We start from the raw sequence: 25,554 nt of genomic DNA, 5'->3' as shown, positions 1-25,554 counted from the left end.
CAGAGCAGACGAGCCAGCAGAGCAGAGAAGACGTCCCTAGCAGGGAGGCTGTCAGCCGGCAGGGGGCGAGACAGTCTCTGTCAAGCTACAGACCCCCCCCCCTCTCTATTCAACTTAGACTCAGTCCTCGGTGAGTGAACATTAATGTGACTTGGTCGTGTTTACATATGTTGTGTGATGATCAGGGGCAGTCAAGTTGTAGGGTTCTCGAATTCTTGGATGATGACTCACTTTGCATATTAAACTGGAACATTTTAATTGAATTGCTAAATTATGATACTTCATTTGAAAAATAATTGTTGAATTTATTATTTAAATGGTCTTTCACTGTGTTCCCTAGAGTTGAGTTGAGGTGAGAAAGCCTCTGTGGTTACTGGTTTCATGGTTTAGAATGAGTACATGATAAAGATGGGACCATACTAATAATGATCTCTTGATAACATCTTTGGTGAATATTGTGATACAGACAAGTTCCATTCCTTGTCTTGTATGTAATGATCATGAATGGATGGTGGCAGCATTTCGTCTTCTACTCTCTACTTCTACTATCTACTCTTCTACTTCTACCTATCTACACCTCTCCCTCCACCCCTCTCTGAACTCTCACTTTCAACTAATGACCCTCCTCGCTCCTCCCACCTCTCTGCCTCTCACCCCAAACCCTCACTAATTACTTCACTATTCATTTCTTTCCTCTCGTTTTCTCTTATACGTTTGTGGCAATGATTCTGTATTCTAGAGTTCTCTCTAGAGTTTCGGGTAGCTGATCCAGTTACGGCGCCTTGTAGTCTTAGCACCTAGGTAGTCAAATACCTAGGTTACAAGGTGTTGAACGAGAGAGGTTGCCTTAGGAACTCTGGGAGTGCTCTAGAATAGTTAGCTAACTGGGGACGGGATAACGGACTAGAGAGAGCTGTTTCCCCCGGCCTCGTTAGTTAACTGGGGGGTGGAATAATGGACAAGATAGAGCTATTTCCCCCACCCCCCGTTACACCCTGTCCACAAATGTGGTGATCTCACAGATGTTAACAACTACAGACCTATATCAATCCTGCCTAACTTATCAAAAATATTCGAAAAACTAATCTACAAGCAGCTTTACTCTTTTCTAGCCAAACACAATATACTTAGCCCTTGCCAATATGGCTTCAGGCCCAAAAAAAGCACTAACGATGTACTTATTAGTATGCTTAACTCGATTCATACAGCTCTTGATAAAAATGAGTTCCCTGTTGGGTTATTTGTGGACCTGCATAAAGCTTTCGATACTGTCAACCACCAAAACCTTCTTCTTAAATTACATCATTATGGTGTCAGAGGACACTCCCTACAATACCTCAAATCCTACCTTACTGACAGGCTCCAATGTGTTTCTGTGAATAATACAATTTCTCCCACCCTACCCATCAACATTGGTGTTCCTCAGGGCAGCATACTTGGCCCTCTCCTCTTTCTCATCTACATTAATGACCTTCCAAATGCCTCACAACACCTCAAACCAATTCTATTTGATGACGACACAACCTTCATTTACTCCAATCCTGACCCCCTTGCTCTAAATGCCACAGTAAATACTGAGCTAAATAAAGTCCATCTGTGGCTAACTGCCAACAAACTCACCCTTAACATTGACAAAACTTTCTATATTCTGTTTGGCAATAAATCCTCTAATCAAATAAATCTCAAAATAAACAATACCCAATTTTGTAACAAATTAGATGGCAAATTCCTTGGCATTCTCATTGACCACAAGCTGAATTTCCAGGGACACATTCTAAGCATATAAAAAAAAGTTTCAAAAACTGTGGGCATTCTTTCTAAGATCAGATATTATGTACCACGCCCTGCCCTGGTGACTCTCTATTACTACTCTCTATTTTCTATCCATATCTCAACTATGGTATTTGTGCTTGGGGCTCTACTACCCAAAATCACTTACGTCCTCTAATTACTCAACACAAAGCTGCTATTAGGACAATATCCAATTCTGGCCCCAGACATCACTCGGTACCCCTACTCAAATCTCTGAATATGTTAGACATTAAGTCACTGCACATTCTCTCATGTGTATTATACATATATAAAACGCTAAACTATAATGCCAATCCTGATCTCAAAAACTTCATAGAAGGTTGTAACAAAACCCATGAGCACCACACCAGAAATAAATACAGTTTTGATATTCCTAGAGTACGACTTAATCAAACCAGAAATGCTCTACAAATCAAGGGGCCCAGAATGTGGAATGACCTTCCCAACCATGTTAAAGACTGTACCTCTCTCAACCAGTTTAAGTTAAAAACGAAGCTATACCTAATAAATTCCCTGTAACCTACCTTACCCCTCTGTTGTCAACCCATGTATGTTTTTTGTTTTTTATTGTTTTTCAAATCAACGCTGTTTGAATGTAATTTTCTGTAATAATTTGTAATTGTATTTGTGCTGCTTTTTCAACAATGTTCCCCCCTCTTTTACCTCTATTTTTATTTGTTCTCAACACATTTGATTCTTTTTACCCATTAGTTTTAAGCTTTAGTCATTAATGTTTTTCCTGCCCGAAACGCTTTGCGTAATAGTGCCTTTAGGCATTGTATGTACTAGCTCTATCTATAAAGCCAACAAACTTTGTAAAATCTCTTTATGTATGTACCTTACCTAAATAAAAATTATTATTAATTAAGAATCAATAAGATGCTTATCTTAACATACTAAGAAGGTTAGGTGAAGTCGGTGTTTTCTGTGAAGCTTTTCAAGGTAAACTAAAATATTCACAATCAATTAGTATGTCACATATGCACTTATTAAATAAGCCAATATTGATTGTAAGCAAGTGCGAGAACGGACGGCTCAGTGATGGGGTAGAGGGGAGAACAGCACCGCCGCCGGCCCGCCGCCGGCCCCAGAGCTTCGACCAGACGGAGAAACACGAAGGCTGTCAGTGTTGGTCGGGATGGATGCCTTGTTAGGGGCTTTATTGCTCTTATTTCCCTGCACAGTCTTGTTTTTGGGAGACATGATTGGTTGAGAATGGACTGGGGTATATGTTTTTATGATTATTATTTTTCTTATTATTTTTTATTTTGCATTTATATTGTCAGTCTCTACTGATTTTTTTTTGTTATCTAACTTCTGTGTCCTTCCTGGCTATCTATTGGATCTTTATTTTACTTCTAATTTGTTACTATTTTATGTGTATTTGCTTCTATTCTTGTGTTTTGCTATACCGTGTATCTTGTATCGTGATCCCTCTGCATCTCCATGCACACTGATATTGATCCTGATCAAAATCTTCTGTCTCATATCTACACCAACCAGCACATTGATCATCATTATTGCAAGTATTTCACGGCACACCAGGCTAAAAATAATATAATAATTATAATAACTATTGCTATTATAATAACTCCATAATAGCACCTCCTTATCAGTTTACAGCCAAAATGTTAGATCACTTGGTAAACATTTTGACGATATAAATGCATTTCTCACAGCACTATAGGTACTAACTTATCGTTCATTATTTTAACAGAAACTTGGCTAAATAAAAACTATACCCCAGCAATGCTCAAGCTCTTTCAGAAAGCCCTAGCCAAGGCGAGGGAGCGCATGACAGAGCTCAGGCAAGATAACTGGGAAACTTTTGTTAACAGTCTCAACTCTCACACCCCCCCTCAGCCAGGCATGGAAGGATATTAAAGAATTAAAGGCGATAAGCTCGGCCAAGTAGCACACCCTCACCCTCTACACAGAGCAAACGAGTTAGTCGATGCTTGGGCAACCACCTCTAGCTTCAATAATCTTCCCCCAGACATACAGTTCAGATTAAATGCTAGTTACGGAGATCGAGAAAGGCTCGTTGACTTCATGCTCCACAAGGAAGATGAATGCAACGTGCCATTTACTGAGTTTGAATTACTCGCGGCCCTAAACAAAGGCAAAGCCACATCCCCCGGTGAAGATGGTATCACTTATGACATATTGCGTCTGCTCCCTTTAGTACCAGGGAATCCCCTGCTTGAGCTTTATAATATGAGCTATGTTACTGGGAAGGTTCCTAACTCTTGGACCAACAGTATAATCATTCCAATTCCCAAGCCAAATCAAGAGAATGCTTTCCGCCCAATTTCCCTTACTAGCTGCATTTGCAAAACATTCGAGAGAATGGTCCTAAACCGTCTCCTCCATAGAATAAGAACCATGCTATCCCCCCAGATATATGGCTTCATGCATGGAAGGAGTGTGCATCATTGCATCACCACCTTTCTTACCCTGCACACTGAAAAGTCATATACCACCTTCCTAGATCTTAAGTCTGCCTTTGATATTGCAAATAGACATGTTATCTTGAGTGAGCTTGCAAGAATGAATATTGGTGGTCGGCTTCTTTGTTGGATCAGGGGTTACTTATCCAACAGGAAGTCATCTGTATTTCTCCAGGGGCATAGAAGTGTAACAAGAGACTTTGAACTAGGCACCCCGCAGGGTGGTGTCTTCAGTCCTACCTTATTTAATATCTTAATAAACACGCTGTTAAACTCTATACCGAACAAACCCAACGTCCACATCATTAGCTATGCTGATGATATAATGATACACACCGCTGGGTATGCTAACACGCAGAACACTCTTAACTCTGTATTAGACTCATGTTAGGACCTAGGTTTAATTATCTCAGCAGAGAAAACAAAGATACTAAATCGGCGCCCACCCAGGTAGGGAGGAGCTGTTCGCAAGATGCAACTGTCTGATGGCTCCCAGCTTGACTATGTAAACAGATTCAAATACCTTGGCCTTGAGGTGCCACTGTATGGTCCTGTTGTATTCAGACTCTGTCGTCAGTTTAAAGAGAGGCTCCGAGCTCTCAAGGCTGTTGCAGGTTATCACTCAGGCTATGGTGCCAATGTCAGAATTGTCAAAATGATGTACTTTGCATACATCAGATCTTTAGTGGATTATACTGCACCTCTGCTTGTTTTGATGCCTGAAAGAAAGCTTGGAGGGCTTGAAAAATTGCAGAACGAAGCCTTGAGGATAATCCTTGGGTGCCCTCGTACCACAAAGATACTTAATATGAGAAAGGAACTTAATATTCTGAGCGTTGTTGATCGTGTTACTGAAATTAACTGTCAAATTGGCATAAAAATGCTTAGGCTAACTCATACTAATCCTTGCACAGAAGCCCTCCAGAATTTCTTTATTGAAAATCAGCATTGTTCCAAATGGATAACAAAAACTGGAACTCAACTCAGAATGTATGGGGTTCATGATTTGCACCAAGAGAAACAACAACGGCACTTTCCTGCACCGTGGGAGGTTACACCCTTTCCAGTTTTAATCCCTCCCTTTCCACCCAAGAAGCAAATTAGAGATCAGCCCAAGCTTCGTCTTGAGGCAAAGCTCAACGCCTTAAGCCATATTGATGCTCTGTCCACAGAGCATTCTCTCTCTCAAATTATATACACTGATGGTTCCTTACACCGCACCACGGGTGCAGCTGGAAGTGCAGTTGTCCTGACAATGGGCGATGGCCTATACTTTGAGTGGGGAGTCCGTATAAAAAACTGGGCCTCTACCCTTCAGACTGAACTATTTGCCTTGATCCTTGCACTGAAATGTGTACAAGTCTCAAAACTTGATACATTAATTGTAAGTGACTCCTTATCATCCTTAAATGCTCTCAACTCTTTAAGACATAACTGTAACATGCTCGTGGCCGAAGCTAGACACAAATACAACAAAATTATTAAGGATGGTAACAGAGTCCATTTCATGTGGTCTCCATCTCATGTTGGCCTCCGAATGCATGATAGAGCTGATAAGTTAGCCAAAGAATCTGCCTTTAAAGGAGCCGTTGAGTGTAACCTTGGATTGTCAATGAGCAATCTGAGAGCAGCAGTACACCGAGAACTTCAACAAGATCTTGTAGATCTGAGGCAAAGTGAAATTGACACCAGTAATTCCATCTATCATCATACTATCATGCAAGAGGAGCCACACATCTATGGATCATCCAATAAAATCAGCAGACTTCTAAATGTTACAACTGCTCGGCTTAGACTCGGTTACAAGTATCTCTGGGAATTCTCATTATCTGCTGATGTAGACCTGACCAAATGTAAACTGTGTCAACAAAATTATTCGCACACCCTCCGTCACTATGTGATGGAGTGCGAAAAGATACGTGAATTTAGAGACAATTCTATAACCAATGTTCCAGCGATGTGTCAATATTTCATTCAAAATGATCTGCTACCAGAAATTTTAGCCAAATATCCCCAGTTTGCTAACTGTAGGTAGTAACTAAGTGATTGTAACCTATCCACCGCTGCCCACTGGATGGGGGGCGGTGTGCAGGACAAACATATAAATTTTGACACTAGCTCTCCACATATGTCAGTTGCTTAATTTAGAACCTGTACTTGAGGTCGATCTCGAACCCATTGTTGATGTGATGACTTATATTGAATTTTGTAACTAGCTCATCAAGATTGTAACTTGCTTAGCTAAATGAATTGTGGGGTTCAGTCCCTGAGCCCATTATGTGCCTCTGTAACCCTTTCCACTACCGCCCACAAGATGGGTATGGGGTGCATAATAAATGAACTAAACTAACTACCCAACTCTACAACTTAGCTGGTTATAAAACCATTCATAACTGTAGGCCTAATAAAAAAGTAGGTGGCACAGCTATATATTACCGAGATACATTTATCTGCAACAGTGTCATTAGTGACAGAGATGACTACTGTGAATATACTTTTGCTCAGTTTACAATTAAATCCCTTAAATCCTCTTTGACTATTGGAGCCATCTATAGATTTCCTAATACTAACATAGCTTCTTTCTCAGATAACCTAAGGAATCTTATTATTAATAACAATATCAACAAAAACCACATCATTCTCGGAGGAGACTTCAATATTGACCTGGGTCAACAAAATTGCTCTCAAGTTGACTATTTCCTGAACAGCATGAACTCCTGTATGCTAATCCCCACAATCACCAAACCTACCCGAGTCACTCAAAATTCAGCCACTACCTTGGATCACATATGGACAAACATAACAGCTCCCCTTGTATCTGGTATAATCTACGACAGAACAACTGACCACTATCCTACCTTTCTCATAGCGAACATGGACATAACACCACCAAAAAGCAAGAAACTTTCATTTAGGTTACACAGTGAATCAGCTTTAGGCAATCTTACAGAGGCACTTCACAATATTAACTGGGATTCTGAATTCAATAATACCCAGGATATAAATTCATTAGCTAACCTCTCCCTCTCCAAAACTCTAAGCCTCTACAACCTTCATTGTCCCCTTCTTACCAAGCAAGTAACTGACAAAAGATTAAACAATCCATGGCTCACAAGTGGCATTCTCAACTCAATCAACAAGAAACATGAATATGAAAAGAAAACTTAGGATTGGCTTAGTTTCAAAGGAAGTAGCAAAAAGGTACTCATCAATGCTTACCAGTATCATAAGAAAGGCAAAACTTGTATATTATGTGAATAGATTCAATGAAGCAAAAGGCAACATAAAAAGCACATGGAAAACAATCTGTAGTATCCTAGGAAACTAAACAACACTCACATAACCAAATAAAAACTCTATAAGGATGGGAATACACCGTCAACTGATTTAGAAATGGCAAATTGAATTTAATAGCTTCTTTCATCGGTTGGTGCTAATCTTGCCAGTAAAATCCCACAGACTCAGTCACACATTAACACATATATCTCAGGCAGCTATCCAAACTCTCTTCTCCTTTCATCAATCAGCCCGGCAGATGTTGTGTCCATCAGTCTTCTCATATAATTTATTCAGCCCTTGACAAAAATGAGTTTCCGATTGGACTCTTCATTGACCTGAGAAAGGCCTTTGATACTGTTAATCACAATTACCTCTTACGTAAACTCCATCATTATGGAATTCGAGGCCATACACTGGACTATATGCAATCCTATCTTAGTGATAGACACCAATGTGTAGCCATCAATAATATAACCTCTCCCACTCTATCAATAACCGTTGGAGTCCCACAGGCCAGCATTTTGGGACCTTTCTTATTCCTTATTTACATCAATGATCTGCCTAACGTCTCTAACATTCTGAAACCTATTTTGTTTGCTGATGATACTACCTTCATCTACTCTAACCCCAACCCACTTACACTAAATAATGTTGTTAATAATGAACTAAAAAAAGTCCACTTATGGATGTCAACCAACAAACTAACACTTAACATAGAAAGACCTACTACATCATATTTGGAAGCAAATCTACAAATGCAATTCAGCTTCAGATGGACAATGTAAACATTAGCAATAAAAATGATGGAAAGTTTCTTGGCCTATTCCTAGACAAGAGACTCAACTTCAGTACCCACATACAACACATAAACTAAGAAAGTCTCTAAAACAGTTGGTATACTCTCCAAAATCAGATATTATGTACCTAACTCTGCTCTCATCTCTCTATATTATGCACTAATCTATCCCTATCTTAATTATGGTGTCTGTGCATGGGGTTCAACCACTGCAAACCACCTCAAGTCCATCATCACCCAGCAAAATCTGCTATCAGAATAATAACAAATTCTGCTTTCAGCGAACACTGAGCCCCCTTGTTTAACTCCCTAAACATGCTAAACATAATCTCACTCCACAAATTCTCTTGTGTCAACTACATTTACAAAACCCTGTTCTTAATGCAAATCCTGCCCTGAAACTCTCCTGGACAGATGCAATAGGACCCATTATCACCACACCAGAACTAAATATCTCTTTGATATCCCCAGAGTCCAAACTTAATTTGTGTAAACACTCTATGCAAATAAAGGTACCCAGTCTATGGAACTCACTCCCTATTGAGTTGAAAAGCTGTCCAACTTTTGCATCATTCAAAAACAATACTAAAAAGTACCTAATTTCATCTTCATAGTTTTTTACCTTTTGCTTTAAAACTCCACTGTATCTATTGCTACCCAATCTCCCAATCTTTATGTACCCAATCTGAACATCTTTATCATTGCTGTCTTCTTATATGTACTGTCAATCTGCCGTATGGTGCCTATTAATCTTGTTTAAATTACCAATCAAGCTGTCAATGTAATCAATCAGAGCTTTATATACCAATGTGCTATAATATACTTACTAATCTCTCTCATCTCAATTTTTTTCTTGCAATGTATTTATCATTTTATTAATTCTGATAGATTTTACCTACTTAAAATTATCTGCTAGATTAAGGACCTGCCCGAAACGCTGAGCGTACTAGTGGCTTTACAAGAGTGCAATTACTGTACTATGCTATGTATTCTCACAAACCCAATGTACCTTCTTGTATATAAATAAATAAATAAATCATACACTCTCTAAAACCAAGGCAGGGAACACCAGTGAAATTCCGTCCATTGTATACAAGAGCGCCTCCCATGCCCTTGTCCCACTCATAGCTCTACTGTTCAACAAATCTATAGTGTCACACCTTCCTGATATCCTTAAAAAAGCAAGAGAAACGTCAGTCCATAAAGGAGGCAATCTGGCGGACATAAACAATTATAGATCAATATCAAATCTACCCATTCTATCAAAAATATTTGAAAAAAATATTTACAAACAGCTCTACTCCTACCTCGTAAAATTCGACATACTCAGCCCATGCCAGTTTGGCTTCCGGTCCCAAAAGAGCACCAATGATGCAATCACTAGTCTCCTTGACGTAATCTACTCAGCCCTTGACAAAAATGAGTTTCCGATTGGACTCTTCATTGACCTAAGAAAAGCCTTTGATACTGTCAATCACAACTACCTCTTACTTAAACTCCAGCATTATGGAATCCGAGGCCTTGCCCTTGACTACATCCGATCGTATTTTAGTGACAGACACCAATATGTAGCCATGAATGATACAACTTCTTCCACTCTACCAATTACCGTTGGAGTGCCACAGGGCAGTATCTTAGGACCTCTTCTATTTCTTATGTATATATAAATGATCTGCCTAATGTCTCTAATATTCTTAAACCTATATTGTTTGCTGACGATACTACCCTTATCTATTCAGACCCCAACCCACATACACTAAATAATGTTGTGAATAATGAATTTAAAAAAGTCCACTTATGGATGTCAACTAACAAACTAACATTAAACATAGAAAAGGCTTACTTCATCTCATTTGGAAGCAAGTCATCAAATGCAATTCAGCTACAGATAGACAACATTAACATCAGTAATAAAAACTGATGGCAAGTTTCTTGGCCTATTCCCAGACAAGAGACTCAACTTCAGCACCCACATTCAACACATAACTAAGAAAGTCTCTAAGACAGTTGGTATACTCTCTAAAATAAGATATTATGTTCCTAACTCTGCTCTCCTCTCACTATATTATGCACTAATCTACCCCTATCTTAATTATGGTATCTGTGCATGGGGGTCTACCACTGCAAACCACCTTAAGCCCATAATCACCCAGCAAAAATCTGCTATCAGAATAATAACTAACTCTGCTTTCAGACAACACTCAGCTCCCTTGTTTAAATCCCTAAACTTGCTAAATATTAACTCCCTCCACACATTCTCTTGTGTCAACTACATTAACAAAACCCTGTTCTTAAATGCAAACCATGCTCTGAAACTCTCGCTGGACAGATGTAATAGGACCCATTATCACCACACCAGAAATAAATATCTCTTTGATATCCCCAGGGTCAAACTTAATCTGTGTAAAAACTCTATGCAAATTAAGGGACCTAGTCTATGGAACTCACTCCCTAGTGAATTGAAAAGCTGTCAAACTTTTGCCTTATTTAAAAGCAAAACCAAAAAGTACCTAATTTCATCTTCTTAGTTTCCTACACTGAGCTTTAAATTTGCTCTGTACCTAGTGTTACCTAATCTCCCAATTTTTATGTACTTAACCCAAACAACCTTATCATTGTGTTCATTGCTGTCTTCTTTTATGTGCTAGCCATATGCTGTATTGTGCCTACTAATTTTTGTCAACTACCATTCAAGCTGTCATTGCAATCAATCTGTGCTTTAATATACCTACAATTTTCTCATCTTTTTTTTTCTTACCTTGTAACTGTTATCATTTTTTATAAATCTTGCAAGTATTTACCTACTTAACATTTTCTTAGATTAAGGACCTGCCCGAAACGCTGCGCATACTAGTGGCTTTACAAGATTGTAATTACCATATTATGTATCCTCACAGTCCCAATGTACCTTCTTGTATATGCATAAATAAATAAATAAATAAATTAATAACACTTTCCTCTCCCAATGTGGTTTGTCTCACCTTATTATCCCTCTCAATGAGTCAACATAATTAACCCCCTTGTCACCTAGTGCGGGCTACGTATCAAAAGTCTCTTTGTTACACTTTTTTAAATTTAATTTCAATTTAATTTTTATTAGTAATTTATTGGACTTAATTAATTGAGTGCATTAATATTTTCTTTAGTTCTTACTAATTATAGGACAATAACTAAACTATTTATAGTTAATAATCCTTAGATTAATTTGCCTATCTTTATTATTCAACTTTTTTCTTTTCTTTCATTTATTACCTAGGTTGCCTAGCCTTGCCATACTCCCTTACTCCATTGTACCCCTGACTTTGCCTGTGTCTTAAAATGCAAATTATTATTTACAATGTACCTCAGGGAGGTACACTGTAAATAATGTTTACAGGGAGCCTCGTAGCCTGGTGGATAGCGCGCAGGACTCGTAATTCTGTGGCACGGGTTCGATTCCCGCACGAGGCAGAAACAAATGGGCAAAGTTTCTTTCACCCTGAATGCCCCTGTTACCTAGCAGTAAATAGGTACCTGGGTGTTAGTCAGCTGTCACGGGCTGCTTCCTGGGGGTGGAGGCCTGGTCGAGGACCGGGCCGCGGGGACACTAAAGCCCCGAAATCATCTCAAGATAAGATATACCTGAGAGTACTTGTAACCAATCTACCTCATTTTTGTTTTTTTTTTGTTTTTTTTGTGTTTGTCTTGTATAGTCTTGTTTATATTTTTATTTTTTCCCCTTTTATATCAAAATTTTATTTTGTAACTAGCAGTACCCGCCACGTGTTGCTGTGACTCAGTCTGGTTAATGGAAAAGAAGGAAAAGGGAAAGTACACGTTTCTAATATGTTAAATTTCACAATGCTTGTGGGTATAAGCATTGCATAATAAGCAACAATATTTTTTTTGTTTCATTGCCAGTGGAGATAAAGAGATTGTGCGGTTTGCCGGCGCTAGAGCACGGAACATATAATTGTCCATGTGAGAAGCAATCCGTGTCTGGATATAAATTGCACAAGTCTAAAGATTGGCCTTGAGTTTGGTTGATGGTAATTGCACACGCCAATCAATTTGGAAATTACAATCACTTAAACTGAAATGGCATATCTGTTGGAATCATAGGAATGCGAGGAATGAGGACATCTTCACCTTTGAAAGGTCCTGTCAAGATTGCTACTTCTACGACCTCGCTGATTAATTTTTTAGTGCAAGACGCATGACGTTGCAAAGTTTTGGCTGGTTGATATTTGGCAACATAATAATTGGCACACAGATTTTCAATTGCCGTGCGTGTGATGGTATCCCTGGCAGATCGAGTAAATTCAAAAATTCTGTTGGATAATTAATCGCTTCATCTGTTTCCACAACAGTGTCGACGGACTTGTATGTGACTGCCTCGCTCTGAAAGTTAGACTGAATTATATTGTTTAGTTCGTAGACGTCTTTATTCTTGGCCGCAAGAACAGTTCGTTCATTCAGTCAATCGTAATTCTTTTAATATTTTATAATAAATATTGGGAAATACTTTTTCAACCAATTCTTCTTTTGAAGTCACTAAATTGCAGAAGTTATGAGACAATGAAATTCGTCCTGAGGTCAGATCAACCGGCACGTTTACGTTCCCAATTTCCAGCAATTGATGTGAGAATATCTCAGCTGATGGATCGTTTTGCAGCTGGACACGCATATTTGTAGTTAATTTTTACGTTTTTACGTGGCGCCACAAAGTAGAGTATTTCAGGCAAGCATTTCTTTCATCTGCCGGTGTCTATCGGGGAATTACAGGCAATGTTTGCCTGAAATCTCCTGCTTGCAATATTATTGCGTTCCCAAATGGTTTGTTGTTTCCACTCAAATCTTGCAATGATCGATCAAGAGCCTCGAGCTATTTTTGTGGGCCATTGTGCATTCATTCCAAACAATAAGTTTACATTTCTGCAATACTTTTCCCATGCCGAATGCTTTGGAAATGTTGCACGTGGGAGTTTCAATGAATTGCATGTTCAATGGCATTTTCAAAGCCGAAGTAGCAGTTCTTCCACTTGGTAACAATGTCGCAGCTATTCCGGACGATGCAAGAGCTAAGGTTATGCCATTTTGGGATCGAAATGCTGCCAGAATCAATCAAATTAGGAAGGTTTTACAATTCCTCCTGACGCATCTAAGAAGATTTCTACAAACCCGTTATTGACAGTTTGAATTATTTGATTATAAAAGAATTTTCGCTGAAGCGTTAGCTTAGGAAAATTTGATTGCACATACGACAACAGATCACCCGTGTTGTAATTTTGTTCACGACGCAATTCTTCATCGAACGAAGCAGCAGCAGATCGATTCGGCGATGGCATTTCTAATTGATTTAGAACTTTGTTCGCGATTTCTAAACACAAATCTTCAATTATTATCAACGCTTCATTGTAGACTTCTGCTGTGAAATCCATGTTCATATTTTAATTTTCCTTGCTTATTCGACAGATAATATCTTCAGCCATGTGCGATTTATATTTCTCCCATAACTCAGTTGGAGATGAAGGAGAGCAGGCGATCAATATGATTGCAAATAATGCACGAATTTGATTTGTATGTGACGTGTTGGACGTGACTAATGCATACATCCCAGTGTCGGTCGTTCTCCAATAAATTCAGAGCTTGACATGCACTACGGAAAGTGACATGTGTAACGCCGTTGACAAATCTCAATGGCTGGAAAGACGTCGAACCGGGCACATTTACCAACAGTATGCAACGAAAGAAGCATTCATCTTGATTGAGATGCACGGAGTAGTTTGCCAATTGTAGTTTGTTTGAATATGCCAGGTTGTCCGTCGACTCGCTCTCCTTGTTTGCGTCGTTCAAAGTATTTTCTACTGGCATTCCATGTGTAATACTTAGGAATACAGCAGTGTTTTCGCAAACGCATCATTTTGACATAACGTGAAGAAAGCAGTTAACGTTGTAACCGTTGGATTCATAGCTGTTTGTTGCACATTTGCAGCTGTGAAATAAACGTGTTGTCCATTTTCTTGTTTTCAAAACAAAAACAAAAATACTAACGAAATATTTATATCCAAATGCAAATCAATCGACACAGCTCAATTTCCCCACCAATTGCACAGACAAATAAGAAGAACAGTTCAAAAAAATGAAAAAAAAGCTATACCCACGAAATGAGCAGTATGGTAAAAAACTTAGCTCAATTCAAACGCAACGTCACACAAAGTAATTCAATCAAAATGAAAATAAGTCAAAATCTATGAAAATTCAATTTATCAATGCAATCGGAAACATTGAAATGGAATCAAACATATTTTGTGTATCGTGTGTTGCTCTTACGTGCAACAGATGGCGCTGTTTTTCATAAACACATGTATTGACCTGTCACAGGTGTGGCGTCTATATAGTAGGTATATAAAAACACGCACATATGCGAATGGAACGTTGTGTCAAAATTTCAAAGCAATCTGTGAAGAACTTTCGGAGATTACAGCATGTGTTGCTCTTACGTCCAACAGATGGCGAAGTTTAAAAAAAAAACATGTTTTTTCCTGTCACAGATGAGGTATGTATATAGGAGATATATAAAAAGACGCGCCTATTCGAATGCAACGTTGTGTCAAAATTTCAAAGCAATCGGTAAAGAGGTTTCGAAGATTTCCCTCACATGAAAAAAACAGCTTTTCAGAAAAAGCATGTTTATTTTTACCGTCACAGACGTGACATCTATATAGTATGTATATAAAAACCACCGCTCGGATGCAAATGGAACATTGTGTGAAAATTTCAAAGCAATCGATGAAGAACTTTCGGAGATTAGCGATTTTGAACAAACGAACATTTCCATTTTTATTTATGTAGATTGCCATTCTTGCCTTGTTTTCCTACAAACCAGCCTTCTTATGCAAACAAGTATAGACCCAGAACTAAACCTCTTATCCACTATCCATGACAATCATCACTTTAATGATCAAAATTGCAGATATTTTACAGCACATGATGTAACAATGTATTAACACATAATCACAATATCTCTGTAATTAACTTGAAAGTAAGATCTCTAAGCAAACACTTCGATGATGTTAATGCCTTGATTGAAACTATTGACAACAAACTGTCTTTTATTATACTTACTGAAACGTGGTTAAAAGAGGATACTACTCAACTCTTTAACATGCCGAACTACTCAGCAATTCACAACTGCCGACCAATTCAGAGAGGTGGTGGTACTGCTCTTTACTACCACCAAGAACTAACATGCTTAAAAGTAATTAGAACTAGAGACTACTGTGGGGAGTATATCTTCGCCAGTTTCAGAGTCAAGGGTGCTGAGTCTGTCCTGACTGTGAGAGCAGTCTATAGAATTCCTAACACTGATGTGTCCGAATTCAACTCTAACCTTCGAAATCTAATACTAGATAACAGACTGAACAAAAACTATCTAATTATCGCAGGGGACTTTAATATTGACCTCTGCGAGCCTGAACACCCTAATGCTATTAGCTTCCTCAATTGTATGAATTCCTGCTTCCTCATACCCTTAATCACTAGACCTACTAGAATCACTGATAGTACTGCCACGACTCTTGATCACATCTGGACCAACATAACCTCTCCGCTTCAGGGATAATCATCGATAGCACTACAGACTATTACCCCACACTTCTCCTAACTAACGTTAACAAACCACCTCTAGAGACAAGGGAGATAAGCTTTAGGCTGCACAATGAAACTGCCTGTTATGGTTGTGGTAAGAGAAACAATCTTCGTCCTCATGGTTTTATTCTCCGCCAGTAACAATAACAAAACAATTATCAGGTACATGAAATATTATTAACAAGATCATAAACAAAAGAGCATCTGCTTCATACATGCTACCTCCAAAATCTGTAGTACTCAATCCCAACATTCCTCCCCTTTTAAATAAACTCTATCCCTACAGGTTAAGTCTATCAGGCGGTCGTATAACTCCCTTATTTTCTCAACTGGGAGTCCTGACCTGTTACTTCTGGGAAACATTCTTCTGAATTACTCCTTGTAGAGTCCATAGGGTTAACTGTATCCCCGTTACCCTCTGCTGCCCCTTGCACTGCCTCCCGGTCTCCTGCAGGTGCTGCTACCCCTTTATTATTAGGATGGATATCACTAGTTGCCCCAACCCCACCTGAAGGGTCTTCAAAATTCCCTGTGAACCTTGGCATGAGCTGATCGGCATGCCTTTTCCAATTAATGTTCCCAAAACTCTGCACTTGCACAGTAAAATTCCTGCGGCCCAGGACTTCCCTAATTTTTCCTTCCACCCAGGGCTTTCCACTTCCAAAATTCCTTGCATATACTGCATCCTCCTCATTAAACAACAATTCCTCTCCCTGAGCCAACTGACTGGCCAAGCTAGTTACCGATTTCTCTTTATCAGGATCTGTCTTTACTGCTTCCATGTGCACTTTAAAGTGCCTATTAAACAGTAATTCAGAAGGAGATTTACCAGTAGTAGAATGAACAGTTTTCCTTTGATTATATAAAAATCTACAAAGCCTTGTATTAATAGTACCTTCCGTAAACCGCTTTAACTCTTCTTTCAAGGATCTCACTGCTCTCTCTGCTAGACCATTTGAAGAAGGATTATAGGGGGCAGGTGTTACATGTTTAATACCATTTTTTCGAAAAAAATCTTCCATTTCCACAGAAACAAAATAAGGAGCATTGTCTGAGACAATTATGTCTGGCAATCCAAAATTACAAAATGTTTTCCTTAGTAATTCACAAGTTACAGATGATGTGGTGGAATTACACACATGCACATCCAGAAATTTGGTGTATGAATCCACCACCACTAGGTAATATTTGTTATCCATAGGTCCCGCATAATCTACATGAAGTAGTAGAAGTTAGGAAGGAGGAAGTTAGGAAGTCTAGACCAGGGTTTTCCAGTGCATGGCAAGAAAGTACTGGGGCCTGTGGTTTCTGATAATTCTTAAAGCAAATATGATAATTTTTTGTTACCTCAGCAATATCCTGGTCTATTTTTGGCCACCAAACCCAACTTCAAGCTTCTGCTTTCATAGCATTTATGCCATTATGGCCTACATGCAGCTGTTCCAAAATCTTACATCTCAGTTCCCCAGGCACCACCACTCTACTCCTATACAAGAGTACATCCTGGTGAATACTAATGTCAGCCTTTACTGCAGCATACTCTGACAATAATAAATTATCATTGTAACCATATTTAACATATTTCATCAACAGACTTAATTTGGGATCTCTACCAGTAGTCTTCCTAATAGTCTAGAATGAAATATCCTCAAAAGACATAGATTCCACCAGGTTAACATACTCCACTGGAATACTGGTATTTAATTCTTCTGTCATAGGTAATCTACTTAATGCATCAGCTACTACATTATCCTTGCCTGGCTTAAACTCTAAATCATACTCAAACTGCGAGAGTAGCAATGCCCATCTTTGAATTCTAGCATTGGCATTAACTGGAATCTGCTTACCTCTGCCAAACAATCCTAGCAGGGGTTTATGATCTGTTCTAGCAAGAAATTTCCTCCCCAGCAGAAAATACCTCAGTTTTTTACAGCATATACCAAAGCTAAGGCTTCTTTATCTAACTGAGAATAATTCTGTTTTGCAGGAGATAATTTCTTGCTAGCAAAATATACAACTTTATCCTGACCATCTACTTCCTGTAATAATACACAACCCACTCCTACTGGGGAAGCATCTACCTCCAGTTTTAACGGGAGTCTACCTGTAAAATTAGTGAGCACTGGAGAATTGATCAATTCCTGCTTAATATTCCTGAATGCATTCTCTTCTCTTGCTGCCCACTTAAATCTAGCCCCTTTTTTCAACAATTCATACAAGGGTGCTAATTTTGTTGAAAAGTTCTTCACGAACTTACAAAAATATGTAACCATCCCACTTTTTCCATGAGATCCTTACCACATAGGCTAGGATTATGTGAATCCACTACATAAAAATCCTGGACAATTTCTTTTCCATTATAACCTACTTTTGCCGACACCTTGCCATAGACCTTAATTGGTACATTATCATAAGCACTTAATGATTTTTTACCTGGTTTTACATTCAATTGCAAGGTATCTGCCCTATCTCTAGACAATGTTGACACTGCAGCACCAGTGTCCAGTTCCAAGGGAACTAACTTTCCATTAATTACAAAATTCACCACTTGTGACTTCATTGAACATACCTTTTCTTTCACCGAATATAGTCGGTTTTCCTCACCTGCAGCTTCTTCAGACAATTTCCTTTCCTCTACTGCCTTGACCACAGTACCACTACCTCTTCTTCCTGCATTCCCTGGTCGTCTCCTCTCCCAGGCCTTGCTGTTTCTGTTCCGATATTCCCTACACACTCTCTGCAAGTGTCCCTCCTTGTTACAAAAGTTGCATATATAGGCACGAAACTTGCACTTGCTACTTATGTGATTGTATCCACAGTGTTTACATCTGGTCTGGCCCTATACGACCATAATTTCCTGAGTAGAAGTCTTACTTCCAGAAGCCCTTTCCAGGTTCAATATCTTCTCGAGCACTGTCCATGAAGTCATCGATTGTAGATCCAAATTTTCTGCCACCAGGTTAGGGAAATAATTCTCCTTTTCCACTGCCATGAACAACTGGTCCCTAACCCTGCCGTCCAACTGTGCTCCGAAGTTGCAGTGGTTAGCCAAAGTTTTCAATTCCGTAAATAAATCCTGTACGGATTCCTGCTGTTTTTTCGTCCTCTTCTGGAAATCCATCAAACTCCTGTGATATGATAGTTTTACCACATACTGACGTTTAAGCAGAGCAATCAGGTCTACATAGGTCTTCGTGTGAGGTAGCTCCGGTGCACATAAATTTCCGAGAACACTATATGCTTCAAAACCCAGTGAAACTAAAAGTACCGCTTTCTTGTTGGCGCCCTCCTTAATCTTCCGGTACTGAAAGTTTGCTTCCAGCAGGCTGAGCCACAGGTCCAACGAGATCATGGCAGTGTTTAACGGCTCCATTGACATGAGCGTCGTAGCCATGGCCACGGTGGTAGCACACTCCACTGTTGTATGCGAAGCGTCCACTCGTCCACACGACGTACCCTGCTCTCTCTTGATCCTCACACCACGTCTCGTACCCAGACTCTCTGCCGGAGATGTTTAATCCTCGTCGCCACTGTTATGGTTGTGGTAAGAGAAACAATCTTCGTCCTCATGGTTTTATTCTCCGCCAGTTACAACAACAAAACAATTATCAGGTACATGAAATATTATTAACAAGATCATAGACAAAAGAGCATCTGCTCCAAACATGCTACCTCCAACATCTGTAGTACTCAATCCCAACACTGCCATAGGCAATTTTATAGCTGCTACTGCTAATGTCAACTGGGAGTCCGAATTAGATAACATAGGGGACATCAACCTAGCAGTGCAATCTTTTCTTCAAAAAACTCTCAGCCTTTATAACTCCCACTGTCCTATGCTAACGAAACAAGTCACAACTAAAAGGCTAAACAATCCTTGGCTTACAAAGGGAATACTTAAAACCATTAATAAAAAAACATGACCTTGAGAAGAAGTAAAGGTTAGGAATCGTCTCCAATTTTTTTTTAAAGAATTACTCGTCACTGCTATCTAAAATAATTAGAAGAGCCAAAACTAAATACTCCAAAGATAAATTTACCCAAACAAAGGGCAACATTAAGAAAACATGGAGCACAATTTCACAAATATTGGGATCAAAGAAGATTTTAAATAAGAAACCAATACTCCTGTCCAATAACGATGGTCAGCTTACAGCCTCTGATACTGCTATTGAGTTCAATAGGTTCTTCTCTTCCATTGGGTCATCCCTTGTAAATGATATTCCATCTTCCAGTACTGATGTTCAGGACTATCTTACAGGTAACTATCCACAATCTCTGTACCTAACGCCTGCAAATTCCACTGATGTAAATGAGATAATCCTTTCCCTTAAAATTAAGTCTAGTGCCCTTGAGGAGATACCAACTTTAATTTACAAAAAAGCCTCCAGATCTTTAGCTCCTGCTATTGCATTGCTTTTCAACAAGTCACTGGATCTCTAAACCTTTCCAGATATTCTAAAAAAAAAGCGAGAGTAACCCCTGTCCACAAATGTGGTGATCTCACAGATGTTAACAACTACAGACCTATATCAATCCTGCCTAACTTGTCAAAAATATTTGAAAAACTAGTCTACAAGCAGCTTTACTCTTATCTATCCAAACACAATATACTTAGCTCTTGCCAATATGGCTTCAGACCCAAAAAAACACTAACGATGCACTTATTAGTATGATTAACTTGATTCGTGCAGCTCTTTATAAAAATGAGTTCCCTGTTGGGTTATTTGTGGACCTGCGTAAGGCTTTTGACACTGTAAACCACCAAAACCTTCTTCTTATATTGCATCATTATTGAGTCAGAGGACACTCCCTGCAATACCTCAAATCTTACCTTACTGACAGGCTCCAGTGTGTTTCTGTGAATAATTCAATTTCTCCCACCCTACCCATCAACACTGGTGTTCCTCAGGGCAGCATACTTGGCCCTCCCCTCTTTCTCATCTACATTAATGACCTTCCAAATGCCTCCCAACACCTCAAACCAGTTCTATTTGCTGACGACACAACCTTCATTTACTCCAGTCCTGACCCCCTAGCTCTTAATGTCACAGTGAATACTGAGCTAAATAAAGTCCATCTTTGGCTAACTGACAACAAAATCACCCTCAACACTGACAGAACTTTCTATATTTTGTTTGGCAATAAATCCTCAAATCAAATAAATCTCAGGATAAATAATAACCAAATTTGTAACAAAATAGATGGCAAACTCCTTGGCGTTTCATTGACCACAAGCTGAATTTCCAGGGACACATTCTAAATATATAAAAAAAGTTTCAAAAACTGTTGGCATTCTTTCTAAGATCAGATATTGTGTACCTCGCCCTGCCCTGGTGACTCTCAATTATTTCCTCATCTATCCTTATCTCAACTATGGTATTTGTGCTTGGGGTTCCACTACCCAAAATCATTTACGTCCTCTAATTACTCAACGCAAAGCTGCTATTAGGACAATATCCAACTCTGCCCCAGACATCACTCGGTACCCCTACTCAAATCTCTGAATATGTTAGATATTAAGTCACTGCACATCCTCTCATGTGTATTCATGTGTATTATATATATATATATATATATATATATATATATATATATATATATATATATATATATATATATATATATATATATATATATATATATATATATATATATTATATATATATATATATATATATATTATATATATATATATTATATATATATATATATATATATATATATATATATATATATATATATATTATATATATATATATATATATATATATATATATATATATATATATATATATATATATATATATATATATATATAATACACATGAATACACATGAGAGGATTATATATATATATATAATTGATTTTTTATTTACCTCCAACAGTGAAAAGAAATGTACGAAAGATTGAGAAAATTCGTGTTAGAATTATTAATCTTACTTTTTCGGTCATATTTAATAATATATATATATATATATATATATATATATATATATATATATATATATATATATATATATATATATATATATATATATATATATATATATATATATATATATATATATATATAGGGGGGTACCACCACTGGGGCAATTATAGGGACCCACAGCCTCAGAGAAGGGAACACAGAGCATTCAGGGAAAAACTTGCCATTTAACTCTGAATATGTAAGAGTATTCGCTTCTCCTACCACCCCCCCTTTTTTATGGTGTACACTTTATTATGCAAGGTTATACAGTTACATATCTGATTTTATACAAAAAATTAATATTAAGAGGACACACAAAAAAGTTCGCTTTCTATGGGCTGTAGATTTCCTCGAACTCCTCCGACGCCGGGCATGAACCGAGGATGCAGCGAGCATTCACCCTCTGGATCGCGACACTGAGGCGCTGAAAGAGAAAACTTGCTGCTCTAGGGTCTCTTGTGGTGTCAATGAGCTTGGAATCAAGATCCTTAAGAAACCTTCTTGCACTCTCTCCCCATGGGCCTAGGGGTCTCAGACCCTATTGGAACGAAGTTGTACCGATGATCTAATTGCCTGTACTTGGCTGACTTGTCTCTTTCTCTGCGTGTCGCCGCGGCTCCTGCTGTGCCGGCAGAGAGGTTGATGTATGTGGTTGCCAGGGTGGATACACAAGTATAGTCCCATGCCAACTGTCTGCCACCCTTCCACGGTCGCAGTGTGATTCCGTCTGGTCGGCCGGCAAAGCTAACAGAGTCACGGTTCAGTAGGTTGTGGTGCTCTCTCTCCGCTGGACACTGAGCAGAGGCAAGGCTTCTTTTAATGATGTCATTGACTTCGTCGTGTCTAGTGTGCCAACCACCAGATTTTCCGCAGTGCAGGCCATGCAGTCCATATTCGTCAGCATCTGCCTCGCCGCAAATACACCTATGAACAGTGTGGATAGGGGCAGCAAGACGGAGAGCGATTGCAATACGGAGCTCCTGCGGATCAAGACGTGTGCCTGTCGCAGACATAGGGACTGCCAAAAGGAAGTCCCCTGCATGGGGAGCCTGCACAGCTGTGAGGTGTGCACGATCACAGGGGGTTGTTGCTGCCTCCAGCAAAGCTGTGGCTTCTTTGTCGACAATGGGGATGTCCCAACTGGATTGTTTCTTGGCTTTCGGCATGGCTGGTCTGAGTGCTAGGTCTGCCATGGCACCCCATTTCGTGTCGCATTCCCTGTTGTGGGGGTCCTGTATCCCCGCTACATCACTCAGGGTGTCAGGTAGAATTTCCTTAACCAGGTCATCTGATACTGAGGAGGAAGACAGGAAGGCTGGGCCAGCAATTTGGGTAGCAGTGCGGACACCCAAGCCACCGAGCCTAACAGGAAGAGTGGCTTGTTTCCACTGGCATTCGTTGAGGGAGAGGTTAGCAACTTTTTCCAGCATGGTCTTCAGTAAGAGGTCATACTCTTCAAGCTTTCGGCTGTCGTAAGATGGGGCGCACCTCAGAAAGTAGGTTAGCCTCGGAAGGGATAGGCATTTGGTGAGGAGATAAAAAGCATCGTGGGCATCGATGTCACCTATTCTGTCTTCCATCCTCCTAAGGTCTGCGATTTTCTTGTCAAGGATCTCCTCAATGGCGTTAGACCCGAGGGAGGCTCCAAGGAGGGTGCAGTTCTCGGCCCTAATGACATGGGCTCCAGGCAAGGCAGACCTTATTCCAGCTACGTTGTCTGGGTTGGAGGAGACTACTTCACACTTGGAAGGGTTCAGGACAAGAACCAGGCTTACTTCTTGCTCCTTTATTTTCCTGATATCTGCCAAGAGATGGTCTACGGTGCCAGCTATAGTGCCATCATCCATAAACCAGATGTTGAACATGCTGGACAAGCTTTCGGTGATTTCTTTTAGCACTAAGCAGAAAAGAAGGGGAGCAAGAGGATCACCTTGCTGAACACCTTCACATGATCTGATTTCGTGTTCACCAAAGAGCAGTTTTGACTCACCACTGTAGCACGATAGTATGAACGGGTAGAAGGGCCGGAAATGGCGATGTACGGCCACAAAGTACTGCATCTCTTCTGACCATGTTGAAGGCATTCTTAAAGTCCAGTTTGAGCAGGGCCTTTTCATCAGAAATGTTTGTGATGTATGCTCGTGCTGCATGGGCAGCCGCTTCACAGTCTTGGGGGATATATATATATATATATATATATATATATATATATATATATATATTTAGGAATTTATATATATATATTTAGTTTAGGAATTTAATACCCTATTAATACCACCTCACCCCATCCACCTCACTCAAATATAGATATAAACAAATCGAAGATGTGTAAGTTCTATTCAGTTGTGTATGTGTAAGCTATATATATATATATATATATATATATATATATATATATATATATATATATATATATATATATATATATATATATATATATATATATATATATATATATATATATATATATATATATATATATATATACTGGTGTATACTGGCAGCAGGTTTTCTTTCAAACATGTTTCATTATACATAGGATTGGCTAGAAAAAACAAAACAAATGTATTCGGAAATGTACGCAAAAAATGAACAAAAAAATATTTGTGGCAACTCGCGCATATTGAAGCATTTGACGTAGAGTCCTGATATGTTTCTTGTCTTGTCCTTACAAGGACAAGACAAGAACATATCGATGCCAACACAGAAGACAATGTCCAACATAACAGGCCAATTACACTGGATTAATCTTTGTGTTTAGATAGGAGATGCCTCGTATGGCCCAATAAGCCTTCTGCAGCCCCTATGTTTATCCCTTATGTATCCCCCCATGTTTTCACCTTCATTGTATTATCACCTGACCTAATGCGGGTATAAAATCAACTAGTATTGTAAGATCTGTTCACTTGAGAATGAACCATGGAGGTTCGAAACGTCGTGCAAATTATACAAATAAGTGTAATACACTCTATAGTAAATCACTTCTTTTCTTCACCTTAAAAGTACGAAAATGAGTTTTGGAGAACTCCTATTTCAATTAAGCCCTGATGCTAAGAAAATAGTTAGAGGGATAGAAGCCCTAAACCAGAAAATAATAAATACAGAATATGCGGTCATATTCAATGAAACATATATATATACATACATATATATATATATCTATATATATATATATATATATATATATATATATATATATATATATATATATATATATATATATATATATATATATATATATATATATATATATATATGCGAACAATTTTATATATTTTTTATATATATATATATATATATATATATATTAGTATATTTTGGTAGCAGTCTTTCCTGTAGACATATATTATTAAATACGACCGAAAAAGTAAGATTAATAATTCTAACACGAATTTTCTCAATCTTTCGTACATTACGCTTCACTGTTGGAGGTAAATCAAAAATCACTTCTCCAAAATTCATTTTTATTTCTAGTCTGACGCGACACGGGCGCGTTTCGTAAAACTTATTACATTTTCAAAGACTTCACAAATACACAACTGATTAGAACTTGCGTTTCCCTGATTTTATATCTACATTTGAGTGAGGTGGGAAGGGTGATGTGGCATTACAT

This window comes from Procambarus clarkii, chromosome 14 (genome assembly GCF_040958095.1).
Source record: "Procambarus clarkii isolate CNS0578487 chromosome 14, FALCON_Pclarkii_2.0, whole genome shotgun sequence".
In the NCBI taxonomy this organism is placed as follows: domain Eukaryota; kingdom Metazoa; phylum Arthropoda; class Malacostraca; order Decapoda; family Cambaridae; genus Procambarus; species Procambarus clarkii.
This window is presented reverse-complemented; position numbering follows the sequence as displayed.